At 47.2% G+C, this 13,140-nt stretch overlaps 1 pseudogene; it reads left to right on the forward strand.

Annotated features, from left to right (window-relative positions):
- The first annotated feature begins 526 nt into the window (after positions 1–526).
- On the forward strand, positions 527–10,593 carry LOC101933043 (solute carrier family 22 member 6-B-like; annotated as a pseudogene).
- Positions 10,594–13,140: the final 2,547 nt, after the last annotated feature.

Here is a 13,140-nt window from a genome sequence, read left to right on the forward strand (position 1 = left end):
CTGCTTAAGGCCTTATATAACCCTCCGAGCGATATATAAACCCCACCTGTTTTTCCAGAGGTAAAATGCAAGGATCAACGTGGAATGAAGCTTGGAAAAACCATTCCCTTATGAGTCTAGAGTTCATAGAAAAGGTGTGTGGAGTATTCCGTCAGCTGACAGGAAACTAGGAATGGTTGCATGGGAATTTTTGCAACAAAGGAGAAGCAACATAGTAGCACACTCAGTTATTTAGGGAGAATATAACTCAATGCCTCTTCTTTGGAAACGACACCCTCAAGAATCCATGGACACTATTTGCCAACAGCTGACTTTTTGTAAGAAATGCTGCGCTTTATAGCTGTCTTTGAAGTTGTGAAGTGGAATACAAGCTGGATTCAAATTAACGTCTTTCTGTGTACATATTTTCATCGCACAACGTTTAATTTTTACAAGTAATCGACCTATTCAGGTAACATCCATTATTCGAGCCCCATCGTTTTTGCTTAACCCAGACGGTTAGTGCTGAATCTTCCAATCCGGCACCATGAGTTTTGCCGAGCTCTTGGACCACGTCGGGGGTATAGGTCGCTTCCAAATCATCTATGCGATCTTACTGGCTATCCCACTTTTCATGCTGGCCAGCCATAACCTCCTGCAGAACTTCACTGCTGCCACTTCTGAGCACCACTGCCATGTCCATATTAACATCAACAACAACAGTCCTTACACCAATCTCACCGGAAAGCTCGCTGCCAAGGACCTCCTCAGGGTCTCCGTCCCCATGGACAGCAACCAGCAGCCAGAGAAGTGTCACCGCTTTGTCACCATGCAGTGGCAGCTCCTAGACTCCAATGCCACAATCACAAACCTAACCGAGCTGGAGACTGAACCCTGCGCTGATGGGTGGGTGTACGACAAGAGTATTTTCACCAGCACCATCATTACAGAGGTACGTGAGAGCAAGACCTGCTGCAGTGCAGGTAACCGGCTGGGAAAAGGATACTGAAACCATGGGGTGGATGAGTTGAAAATATTTTTGTTAGAATCATGCCTTTTCATAGATTTTTGAAAGTAAGTTTCATTGTCCTCTTGGCAGAGTGGGTCAGAGTATCTATCTATCAATCCTCCTCTTCCTAGTATCTGATTAAAATTTGCACCAAGCTACAGCCCCTGCATGTCTATTGACATCGGCTTGGTTTCAGCCTAAGTCAGTGCAGAATTTCATCCAGGGCCACGTGCTGTTCTCAGTTACATTCTGGCCCCCCAGGCGACTTCAATCCACGCAGCTTCAAGTGGCTGCCATTGCACAGGTGTAAAGGAAAGCAGGACACGGCCTTTACGCTTCACAGAGGCTTGATTCCTTCAGTGTACGAGTAGGAGGAAGCTGTGGTTGCACTGGCTGGGGTGGGAATTCCCCCGTCTATTGTGCAGTCAGTTTCCTCTCAATTAAACTGGACACAATCCACTAATCCACATTAAAGGAACTGTGACTGATGTCAAGAGCTAGCCCTGCTCTCCCCTAGATCTCAAAGAGCTTTACAATAGTGACTAAATCTTATTATCCCATCTCACAACTGGGGGAAACTTAGGCACAGCGAGGCAGTATCACTTGCCCAAGGTCAGTGTCAGAGCTAGGAGTAGAGGTCCCAGTCTCTTGAACGCTCACTCCATTCAAAACCATCCGCCTCACGTGGGATCATTATATTTGATCCTACATTAACATCTAAAGGACCCATTCTGGCACTGCACAGAGCCCAGCTCAGACTGGGGAACCCTTGTGCCGGATACTGCATGGACCCCAGCTCCAATCAGGGCCCCATTGCACTGGGCACTGTACAGACCTCAACTGATTGCTATGGGAACTGGCTGTCTAAATGCCATTAACGGTTCTGAAAATATCAGCTTAAGCCAGGAATCAAATCCAGATCTTCTGAGTCCCAGTTTGGGGCCTTAACCACAAGCCCAGCTTCATTTTCTTTCTCCCTTACAGTAGGACCTGGTGTGTGACTACCGGCAGTTGAAGCAGATGGCTCAGTCCATCTACATGGCTGGGGTCCTGGTGGGAGGCATCATCTTTGGAGGTCTGTCAGACAGGTGAGAGCAATGTCGTTATGAAGCCGAGCAAGGCTGGCTCCTGGGGCAATCAGGAATCTCGAGCAGGAGGAGAGAAGTTATGGTATCTCTGTATTTGGCACTGGTGCAACTGATACTGGAATCCTGTGTTCAGTTCCGGTGTCCACAATCCCAGAAGGATGTTGGTAGGTTGGAGAGGGGTCAGAGAAGACCCACGAGAATGAGTAAAGGCTTGGAAAATGTGCCTTACAGTGAGAGACTCCAGGAGCTCAATCTAGAAAGCAAAGGTTAAGGGGTGACTTGATCACAGTCTGTAAGTGGAGCCTCTTGAATTCTTTTAATAATTGTTTATTTTATTTTTTGGGGAATTTCTTGTTATTTTTGTTTTGTTAATATTATCTATGCAGGGGATCGGGTCTTGCCTTGGGGTTTGGAGGCCCTAGAGAGGGGCTGAATCCTGCCACCAGGGGTTGGGAGGCTTTGGGGGAGGTGAGTGCACCCCTGAGCCTGCCCTGCACTCACCCTGCAGAAGCGGGTCCTGGGGTCCTGTGCGGTGCGGCTGGGCCTGGCTCTCGACTCAGGGTGTTGTGGCCTGGCACACGGAGTCGCAGTGCTCTTCAGGTTTGGCCGGGAGCCCCCCCCATTCAGAGTGGGGAACCAGCCTGAGCTCCACAGGACAGGAGCTTCCACTGCAGGGTGAGTTTTTAGCTTTATTTCATATTATTTCACATTTGCAAAAAACATGGGGCTCTCTATATCGGTACCTACATGGGGATCAGCAATCTGATAAGAAGCTTTTGCATCTAGCAGACAAAGGTCTAACAAGAGCCAGTGGCTGGAAATTGAAGCTAGACAAATTCAGACTGGAAATAAGGTTCAAATTTCTAACAGCAAAAAGAATTAACCATTGGAACAAGGACTGTGGTGGATTCCCCAGCCCTGGAGATTTTTAAATCAAGATTGCATTTTTTCTAACAGTCAAATACCAGCCAGGGGATAACCCTACTGCCAGGGCCCTAGATTGCCTTAATCCAGCCCTGCAGGTCTCATCATTAGCAGCTACAGCACGGCTGACATGAAGTATTTTCATCAATAACCTTTTGTCACATGCCACAGAGCTGGTTTTAGAACTGGGGCCTCCTGCCTCTTTGCCCATTCCCCAAGCCAGGGAGCCATGCCAGTCAATGGCACCAATAGTTCCTTGCACCAGATTTAACTCCTACTCTGAACACACTTGCCTCAGTATCCTGGGTTTCCCTCACCTGTTCTCTTGGTTTTTTGGTTCAGGTTTGGCCGCAGGTCTCCCTTGATCTGGTGCTACTTGCAGATGGCTGTCACGGGCACCAGCACTGCCTTCTCACCCAGCTTCACTGCCTACTGCATCTTCTGTTTCCTGACCGGAATGGCCTTCTCGGGCATTCTGATGAACGGTGTCTCTCTGTGTAAGTGTGTCTGGCACCTGCCATCCCAGACACAAGATGAGCTGGTTACTGGGGATGGACGGAGGTGCCTTGTTCCCGCTTCTGATAAATTACTCTGTGGTGGGAGCACAGAGACCAGAAGCACACACCGCATGGGTGGGATGTCCAAGGTCTCAGCACCAAAAATCGGGAGCTAGATTTTCCAAAAGTCCTAGGTCCCATTCCAACCTGGATTTACCAAAGCACTCAGCAGCTCCCTTTGGACACCAATTGCCTCAGCTGACGAAGACCTGAGCACGTTATTTAGGAGGTATTTTGCACCTTGAAACCTGGGCCTGTCTGAAAATGTGGTACCTAAACGAGAACTGAGTTCTCTGGAACAATCCCACCTCCGTGTGCTTCTGCAGCGCCAGAGCACAGGAGATGCCACAAAACAGGGCAGCTTCCAATAGCATGCAGGTCCCTGTAGTGAGGCGGCCTGGTTCCCAGCCGCCCCAGAGTGGGACGAGCCCCTCTGGAAGCCAAAGTGGGCGAAGCCAGTGGAGCTTGCGCCCACCCCCTAGAGGTCAGGGTGCAGGACAGGAAGTACAAAAGCCCAACCCCAGAGCCAGTGCTTCTATATCTTGGGAAATTTCCCAAAAACTGGGAATTTTTGAGTAAAATGTTTTGAATGAAAATTCCCAATTTCCCAAGTTGAAACATTTTACTCACAAATTCCCAAGTTTTGGGAAAGTTCCCAGGATATAGAAGCACTGTAAAAAGCTTTATCTTGGAATTTTTCCACCAGATTTGGGAAATTTTTAGCACTAGGTTGGGAAAAGTGGGCATCACGATATAGAAGCACTGCCCAGAGTTCACTAGAGGCCCGGCCACTGGAGAAGCCAGACGCCTGTGGCCTAGCTCCCAGTTGGGAGACTCCTGCAGTTTGCGGCTGACCCGAGGACTGGCCAGATGCTGACCAGACCCCGGAGAAGCTGGTAAACTCGTCTGTGGCAAGTTATCCAGAGGAGCTGCCAAGCCTACCGCCCGCCGGGTACCCAGAGGAGCCCATGGTGCTTGACTCCTGGGAAGACTCTGTCCAGACGCAGGTACCTCTAGAGGGGGAGGTAGGAAGTAGCCCGGGGGCAGCCGACCCTAGTCTGGCTGCAGCACACCCAGAGCCAATGTCAGTGTGTTGCAGTCAGAATCCCCACTGATGCAGCAACAGGTCTTCTGCCGCTGTTAGGGCCCCGGGCTGGGACGCAGTGGAGTGGGTGGGCCTGCATCCCCCCTGCCACCCAACCTGCGGGTGGCAGTCTCCCTCTCTCCCAGGTCCTTCGGAGCCAGGACGTGGGTTTCCTAAACCTATTTGTGTGCTCAGCCCCTGCCTGAGAGCCACAAAACATGTCAGCTTCCAATAGAATGCAGGTCCCCAAGAATGGAATGGAAGCTATTTAGAGTGGAGTGCCATCATCAGATGATGATAATTCATAACAGAACAGAGATTCCACAATACATCTTCTACAGAACAGGCACAGGCCATGTGCGTCAGCCAGGAGCTACAGAATGCCCTCCTCATTACTAGAAAGTCCCTTGCACTATTTAATGTATACTGGTCCTCTAGGAACTGAAGGACCCAGGGGCAGTTGGGTATCACAGGCTAATGGGACTCAGCTTATTCAATTACATAACAGCTGTGTATTGTGGCTGATGTACTTCAGGGTGCATAAGTGTCCCATTGTGGGGTGTTAGAGCTGCTGCAACCCTGCAGGGCGCAGTACTGGCTGCTGCCATGGCGAGGGGGAATGGAGCGCCTCCAGCAGGGTGCAGTACCACCTACTACCACTAGGTGTGATGCAACTAGCAGGGGAAGGAGGCATGGATCGGGGAATGCAGGTTCTAGGGAGTTATTTCATCTCAGCCTCAAAGAGCCAGGGGAAGGCTGTTTGTACATGTTCCTGCTGCCTCCACTCGTGCTTGTTCTCAGCACTAGAGGTCATCATCCCAAGGACAGAGAGATTATTTTCCCTTTGTGTGTGTCTCTCCCCAGCTGTGGAATGGACACCCACGCACACACGGGCCATTGTGGTCACCATGTATGGATACTGCTATACAATCGGGCAGTGCATTCTGGCTGGGGTGGCTTACGTCATCCCCAATTGGCGCTGGCTGCAGCTTGTGGTGTCTTTGCCCTATTTCATCTGCTTCATCTACTCCTGGTAGGTTAGCTCACCCTTATCCTTTCTGATCCATACCCCTTCCATCCTGCTTTTCTCACTGGATGCACGAATGAGACAAATGTTAAGCAAGTAGAATAAACAAATCTCTTATCCTGGTTCTCATAATCTTGCGTTTCGATTACTGCAACATCCCCTTCTCCGGCCTTGGCAAATGCAATCTTCCTCCACTTACATCCATTCAAAACACTACTGCAAAGATCATTCCCCTGTCTCATCGCTTTGTCCATGTCACCTCTCTCTTTGCAGCTCTCCACTGGCTCGCCATTCTTCATCACATCATACATAAACTACTCATCTTCACTTTCAAAGCTGTTCACGCCCTACTGCACCATACCTATCCCATCTGTCATTCACTAGCACCATGCCGACTCCCAACTCCGATTGGCCCAGGATGCCTGCTTCCATTGCCCGCTTGTTAAATTTTCAAACAAGCACCTTAGTGCATTCCATCATCTGCCCCTCATACCTGGGAGGAGTTCCCCTGTAAACATCAGCAAAGGTACCTCGTTGTCCTTCTTCTAACTCTCCCTTGCTGTGTGGCTTACAAAAAAACCTGATGACAGTTAGGCTGCTGGTGTGCAGAGACCACTGCCTATCATGCTAACCAATATTGTTTCACTGTTTCCTTGTGCTCTCCTGTCTGTATCAACTTTTTGTTGCTTGTCAATGCTGACTCCCAACTCCGACTGGTCCATGATGCCTGCCTCCGTTGCCCGCTTCCTAAATTTTCAAGCAAGCACGTTTGTGCATTCTATCATGCTGCCCCTCATACCTGGGAGGAGTTCCCCTGTAAACATCAGAAAAGGTACCTCATTGTCCGTCTTCAAATCCTTCTTCAAACTCTCCTTTGCTGTGTGGCTTAAAAAAAAAACTGACGAAGGTTAGGGTGCTCGTGTGCAGAGATCATTGCCTATCATGCTGACCAGTACTGTCTCACTGTTTTCTTGTGCTCTTTTGTCTGTATCCATTTGTTGCTTGTTTTGTCCTTAGATTATAAGCTGTTTGAGGCAGCGACTGTGTTTTTGTTCAGTGCCTGGGACAATGGGGTTCTGCCCCATGACTGGATCTTCAGGGCATTACGGTAATGCAAATAATGAAAAAAGAACGATGAAAGCTGTGGAGTTTCATACCTAGAATTGTTTCAGCAAACCAGGGAAATGGCAAGACTAAGCGGATAACGTATGAATAGAGAGAGTTGAAGATTTGATGTCTTAAATTTGTTTTCCATGAAAAATGGCTCCCCCGCCCAAAATTCCTTCAAAAATTTGCAATGAAAGCAAACATTTTATTTTAGTTTTCAGGATTTGGGGGGGAGGGGCGGGTTTCCTGAAAAATAACCATTTCTTTCTAAGTTTGTTAATTTTTTGACACAACAAAAATTTTCTTTTCAATGTTTTGGAGCCATATTTTCCCCACTTCCCCCCATTTTCAAGTGAAAACATGAAAGCAAAAGGAAATAAAAGAGAGGAAATAAAAAAAAATTAAAAACCCTTCCAAAATGGAAGAAAAATGAAAACTTTTGTTCTGTTGAAGAAAATTTAAAATATTGTGAAAAATTTCCAGTGAAAGCAAAGAGGACTCTACTCCACCCATAATGTCACTGCTGGGTAATATGAGGAACTGACCTATAATGGGTATTTATCTAGCACCCATCACCATAATATCTAGGCACATCACAGTGTTTAATATATTTATCCTCACAGCTAGAGCTGGCTGGCAACAAACATGAGAGTCTTTGAGACTTTGAAAAGTTTTCCCATCCTGAATCTGGCCAAAAGTCAAAACCAGGAAAACTTTTGTGAATTGATCATCTGAAAAAATATTCCGGTTGGGTCAGTTTAAATGTTTCCTTTTGATAATTTTGAAATTTTTCTTTTTGATCTGGAGCTTGTTTATTTTTTACCCTTTTTTTTAGTGTAAATGATCAAAAATTTTGAAACAAAATTGTTGAAACTTTTAATTTTGACACAGGACAAATTTTGAAACGTTCTTTTTTTTTTAAAATCAAGAGGTTCATTGAAACCAACCTTTCCCTGCAAACAGTTTCAGTTTGAACAAACCCGCATTTTTCAGTGGACAAATATTTGAGCAGAACAGTGCCAACCAGCTGTAACCACAACACCCTTCTGAGGGAGAGCAGTGCTATTATCCTATTGTACAGATGCGGGGATTCAGACACAGAGACAGACTAAGTGACTAGCAACGGTCACACAAGAAGTCTGCAGGGGAGCAGGGAATTGAAGCCAGGTCTCGGCTATCACCCTATCACCATCCTTCCTTCCTGATGCATGGCAAGGTGCAGTACCACCTGCTGCCACTGGGCAGTCTCCTGGTGGGAATGGAGGCTCAAGTTGCAGTAACACTTGGCTGTCACTAGGGGGCTGCAGGTAGCGGGGGGAGGAGATAGACCAGAGAATGCAGGTTCCACGGAGGCTATTCCATGACATGCTCCCTGCTGCCTCTGTCACTGCTTGTACCCTGCACTGGCTTTGGGCACTGCCCCTAGTGTAGAAGAACAGCACTGTGCTCCAGTGGGGCTGATCGCAGTTCAACAAGAGCAATGCGCGTGTTCTGTGCAGGTGTGTTTTCATATCTTCTGCTTCCCAGGTGGTTCGTGGAGTCTGCCCGCTGGCTGGTAATAGCCGGCAGACCCGACGAGGCAGTGAAGCAGCTCCAGAGAGTGGCCAGGATAAACCGGAAGAAGGAAGAAGGAGACAAACTTAACACAGAGGTAAGACTGGATCTCAGAGAGCCTGAGAGCTCCCACCAACTCCAGCGGCCGATATAGGCACGCAAGACAAGCAGATATAAATCAGTCTGGTTGCACTCATTTCATGGGGACTCTGCACATGTACACCGGTGGCGCAACTGGCTTTAGTGTTCCCTGAGCAATGGTATTCTCACCATGGTCTGACTTCTTTCTCGTACAATGGGATTCCCATACCTACAAGGTATCTTCTATCAATCTCTCTACCTACAGTCATACATACATAACCGCCTATCCAGCCATCTATGTATCCATCTTTTATAAACATATACTCATACACATAATCTCTCTATTCATCTCCATCTATCTTTCATCTCCCGCAGACACCTCTCTATCCATCAATCCCATACAAATGCTTCTATCCATCCAACTATCCATCCATCCCCATGCAAACCCTTCTCTCTATCCATCGATCCATCCCTTCCCACACATATACATTATTTTGTCTAGACTGAGGCCTCCTCTGAAACTAGAATTTTGGCACCACTGGATGATCCAGAATCTCATTCCCTCCCATTCCCCTGCTCTGTTTCCAGGCCTTTCCCACCATGGAGGCCCCATGCCATTATCCAGAATTCTCCTCTCTTCCCAGGTCTTGAGATCCAACATGCAGAAAGAAACAGCCTCTGCAAAGAGCAGCTATACCTTCATCGACCTGGTGCGGACCCCTGTCGTACGCCGGGTCTGCTTCTGCCTCTGCTTTGTATGGTTAGTCGGCTCTTGTGCTTGCACAAAGAGGAAGCTGAGACGATGATATGAAGCAGCCAGTAGCAAGTAAACCAGGCACGACTATTCACTGAGGAAAATAAAGGATTTTCTTACCCGCAGGCAATTCCGAAAAATCAGTACAAAAAATCATTTTGCGTTGAACAGAAAACAATTTTTTTCTTAATTTTTGACTAATCAAAAAGTTGAAAAAAAATCAAGTGAAACATTTTGTTTTGATTTTAAATATTTTAAGATTTTTTAAAATAAAATTAAAGAAATGTTTGAGACAAACATTCATTTTGATCCAAAACTGAAAACATTTAGATTTTTGTTTTGTTTTGTTTTGTTTTTGTTTTGTGGGGCTTTTTTTTTTATCTGAAACAATTCAGCCAAAGGGACATGAATTCCCTAAACATTTGGATGTCATTGAGTCTGCACTTTGTGCTGAAAAAAGTTTTAGATGAAAAATTTTGCTCAGCTCTACTAAGCTCTACTGACATCCCATGGCATGTCAGTGACAGTCAATTTCACCTTGATTGAATATCCCACTAGATCACAATTCAGTATGTTATAGCTAGACTTCAGTAAATCCCACCTGGGAGACAGCATGTAGAGAAAACCATCAGGAGGTGATTCTACCCAGAAGCAGGAATAGGACTCAGGAGTCCTGGCTCCTATAGTCACCTATTCCTAGTCCTAGGACACATTCCATGTGCAGAGCTGGGAAAAGAACCCAGGAATCCTTGGTGCCTAGTGTGTCCTGTTCTAGCTATTGGCCCCCATTCCTCTGAGAGTTAACAACAGAGCAAAGTCCCCTCTTGCTCTAACCACTAGGCCCCACTTCTTCCAAAGCTGGAAATAGAACTCAGGAGTTCTGGCTCCCAGCTGCTCCCCAGTCTAACTCACTAGACCCTAATCCCCTCTCACAGCCATGAACAGAAAACAGTGCAGTCTACCCACTAATGAAGTCTACCCACTTTTGCAGGGCCTATTGCTGAAAGGGAACATGCGTGTAACAAATAAACTCAATGATAAGGACTCTCTATGCATCAATACCTGTCTGCTTCATCCCAGGTTCTCCACCAGCTTTGCCTATTATGGGTTGGCCATGGACCTGCAGAATTTTGGTGTCAATATCTTCTTGATCCAGCTGGTCTTTGGAGCTGTTGATTTCCCAGCAAAGTTCATCTCCGTCTTCACAATCAGCTTCATCGGGCGCCGGTTCACACAGGCCTTGACCCTCATCCTGGCTGGACTCTCTATCCTAGCCAACATCTTTGTGCCACAAGGTGGTTACTTAGTGTCCTGGATTTTCAGGGTTCGATCCGGAAGTGTTCAAGCCTTTGTCCTACCAAAGGTCCAAAGCCTGGCTGATATGGTCAGCTGCAGGGGAGAGAGAAGAGCCAGGAGACCTGATCCATAAGGGCTAATGGGTCTCAAGCCCACGGATACGTCACAGCTGTGTTCTGTGGCTGAGGTACTCCAGGGTACAGAACCACCTGCTGCTGCCACGGATTGAAGCAGCTGACACGTGTTTACGACACCAGTTGCCATGGCACTTCCCCATGAAGCAACCTGAGAGACATATTCAGCCTGATCCAGGCTGGCCTATTGCAAGATGGTTGCGAAGTGGATGAGGCGCTGTCTGGGATGGGTGACTGACCCAGTTTCACAAACAAAGCTGGGTAGATGGTTATTAGTATTTGATCATTGGGTGAGGTCCTGCAAGGACCCCAGATGACATCAGGGTACCATTGTGCCGAGTACTGCACAGACCTAAAGGGAGAGAGAGGCCCTGCCCCAAAGAGCTCACAATCTAAATAGACACAACACAGAAAGGACTATCACTCTTATTTCTAGATGGCAAACTGAGGCACAGACCCTCAGCTGGTGTCAATTAGCCCAGCTCCATTGATTTCTTGCCCCTTTTGGCTTTAATGGAGCAGCTGGGGATCTGGCCCCATTGATTCCAGTGCAGCTATGCTGTTTTACACCAGCTGCGGATCTAGCCCCATCGGCACCAGGGGCTGGGATACATCCCACTGACTCCTGACCCTTCTTGAGCATTTCAGCCTTTTTCCACCTGCTTAACCCTCCTCTGCTGTGTGCTTCTCCCAAGATCTGAAGACCCTGCGCACCGTTCTGGCTGTCGTTTGAAAAGGCTGTCTTGCTGCCTCCTTTAACTGTGTCTACCTCTACACGAGTGAGCTGTACCCCACAGTGATTAGGTATGTAGAAAAAACTCAGAGAGTGCAGCTCAAACGTCACATGCAGCCCCGTGGAACAGCAAAAGACCAGAGCCAAGTGACTAGTGATTAGAGTTGGTTGGGAACTTTTCATCAAAATGTATTTTTCTGACGGAAAAAGCTATTTAATCAAAGCCCAAGCTTTTCATGGGAAAGTGTAAATTAGAAAAAATACTGGGAAGGTTGGAAATTACATTTCCAAAACGAAAATTTCAGTTTTTTCTGGTTGGAAAGAACTTTGTGTTTTGGAATCTGTATTAAAAAACAACCCTTTTTTGTACAAATTTATAATGGTCAAAATTGAGTTGAAATGATGTGAGGGACCAAAACCAAGATTTTTTTTATACTGTTGAATTCACAAAATTTTTTGAAATTTCAATAGTTGGTCCTGATTCAGAATGGGAAAAATATTTGAAATCTCAAAATGTATCATGGGACAGGAAAACAATTTCCCGACCAGCTCTACTGGTGATTTTGGGCACCTCAAGGGATCCTCACGTTAGGACACCCCAACTGGGCCTGATTCTCTGCAATTGCTGAGGATGTGCCATCTGAAAAGTGAGGGCCCTCTGAGACGTCTCAGTCTAGCCACCCAAAATTGCCCTTCTAGGAATTAGGAATTGCCACATCAGATCAAAGATCTAGCTAACCCAGTCCCAGCTGCAAGAAACCCTGCACTTGTGGGGTAACCTACCCCCAGGAAAGATCCCATTTGTTACGTTAGCACCTAGAGACCACCCCAGAGCCCCATGGTGCCAACTGCTGCACAGTTGATCTGACTGAGATCACGTCCCCATTGTACCAGGCACTCCACAGATCCCGAGTGAGATCAGTGCTCCCACTGTAGAAGGCACTGCACAGACCCAAATTGAGATTAGGGCCCCATTGTGTCAGGTGCTGCCCAGATACATAGTGACAGCAGTCTCTGCTCTTCACAATCCTAATAGACAAGACAGACTGAGGGTGTGAGGAGAAAAAGATGAATGGAGAGAGGAAGGGACTTGCCTAAGGTTACACAGTGGGTCAGAGGCAGAGCGAGGAAAAGAACCCAGGTGTCCTGATTCCCTAGTCACTCTACTAGTCCACAGGGCCTGGCTGAGAGGTACTGCTTGGCTTATTGCCTGTGAGCTCCTTAGCCCAGATTTTTCTCATCATTGTGGCTTATGCTAATAGCTCTGTTTGTTATGATTTCAAATTCACAGGCAGACCGGCATGGGTTTGAGCAACACCATGATGTGTCTGGGCAGCATCATTGCCCCATTGGTGAAGATGTTGGAGGAATACATTCCCTTCCTGCCACTGATCATTTATGGAGCTGCCCCAATCATCTCCGGCATTGCGGCGACCTTCCTGCCCGAGACACTCAACGTGCCATTGCCTGAGACCATAGAGGAGGTGAAGACAAGGTTAGTAGACTCTATTGGGAGGCAAGAACAGTAGCCATGATGCACCTTGTGGGGGCTATGTGATATAGACATGGGTCCACTGAGAGAGAGAGAGAGAGAGAGAGAGAGAGAGAGAGAGAGAGATTGCACAAACAAGAAATGATATGCATGATTAGATAGATAGAGAAGAATGGCCATACTGGGTAAGACCAAAGGTCCATCAAGCCCAGTATCCTGTCCTCTGACAGTGGCCAATAGAAGGTGCCCCAAAGGGAATGAACAGACAGGTTATCAAGTGATCCATGCCCTGTCACCCAATCCCAGCTTCTGGCAAACACA

This window comes from Chrysemys picta, chromosome 7 (assembly GCF_011386835.1).
Source record: "Chrysemys picta bellii isolate R12L10 chromosome 7, ASM1138683v2, whole genome shotgun sequence".
Classification (NCBI taxonomy): Eukaryota; Metazoa; Chordata; order Testudines; family Emydidae; genus Chrysemys; species Chrysemys picta.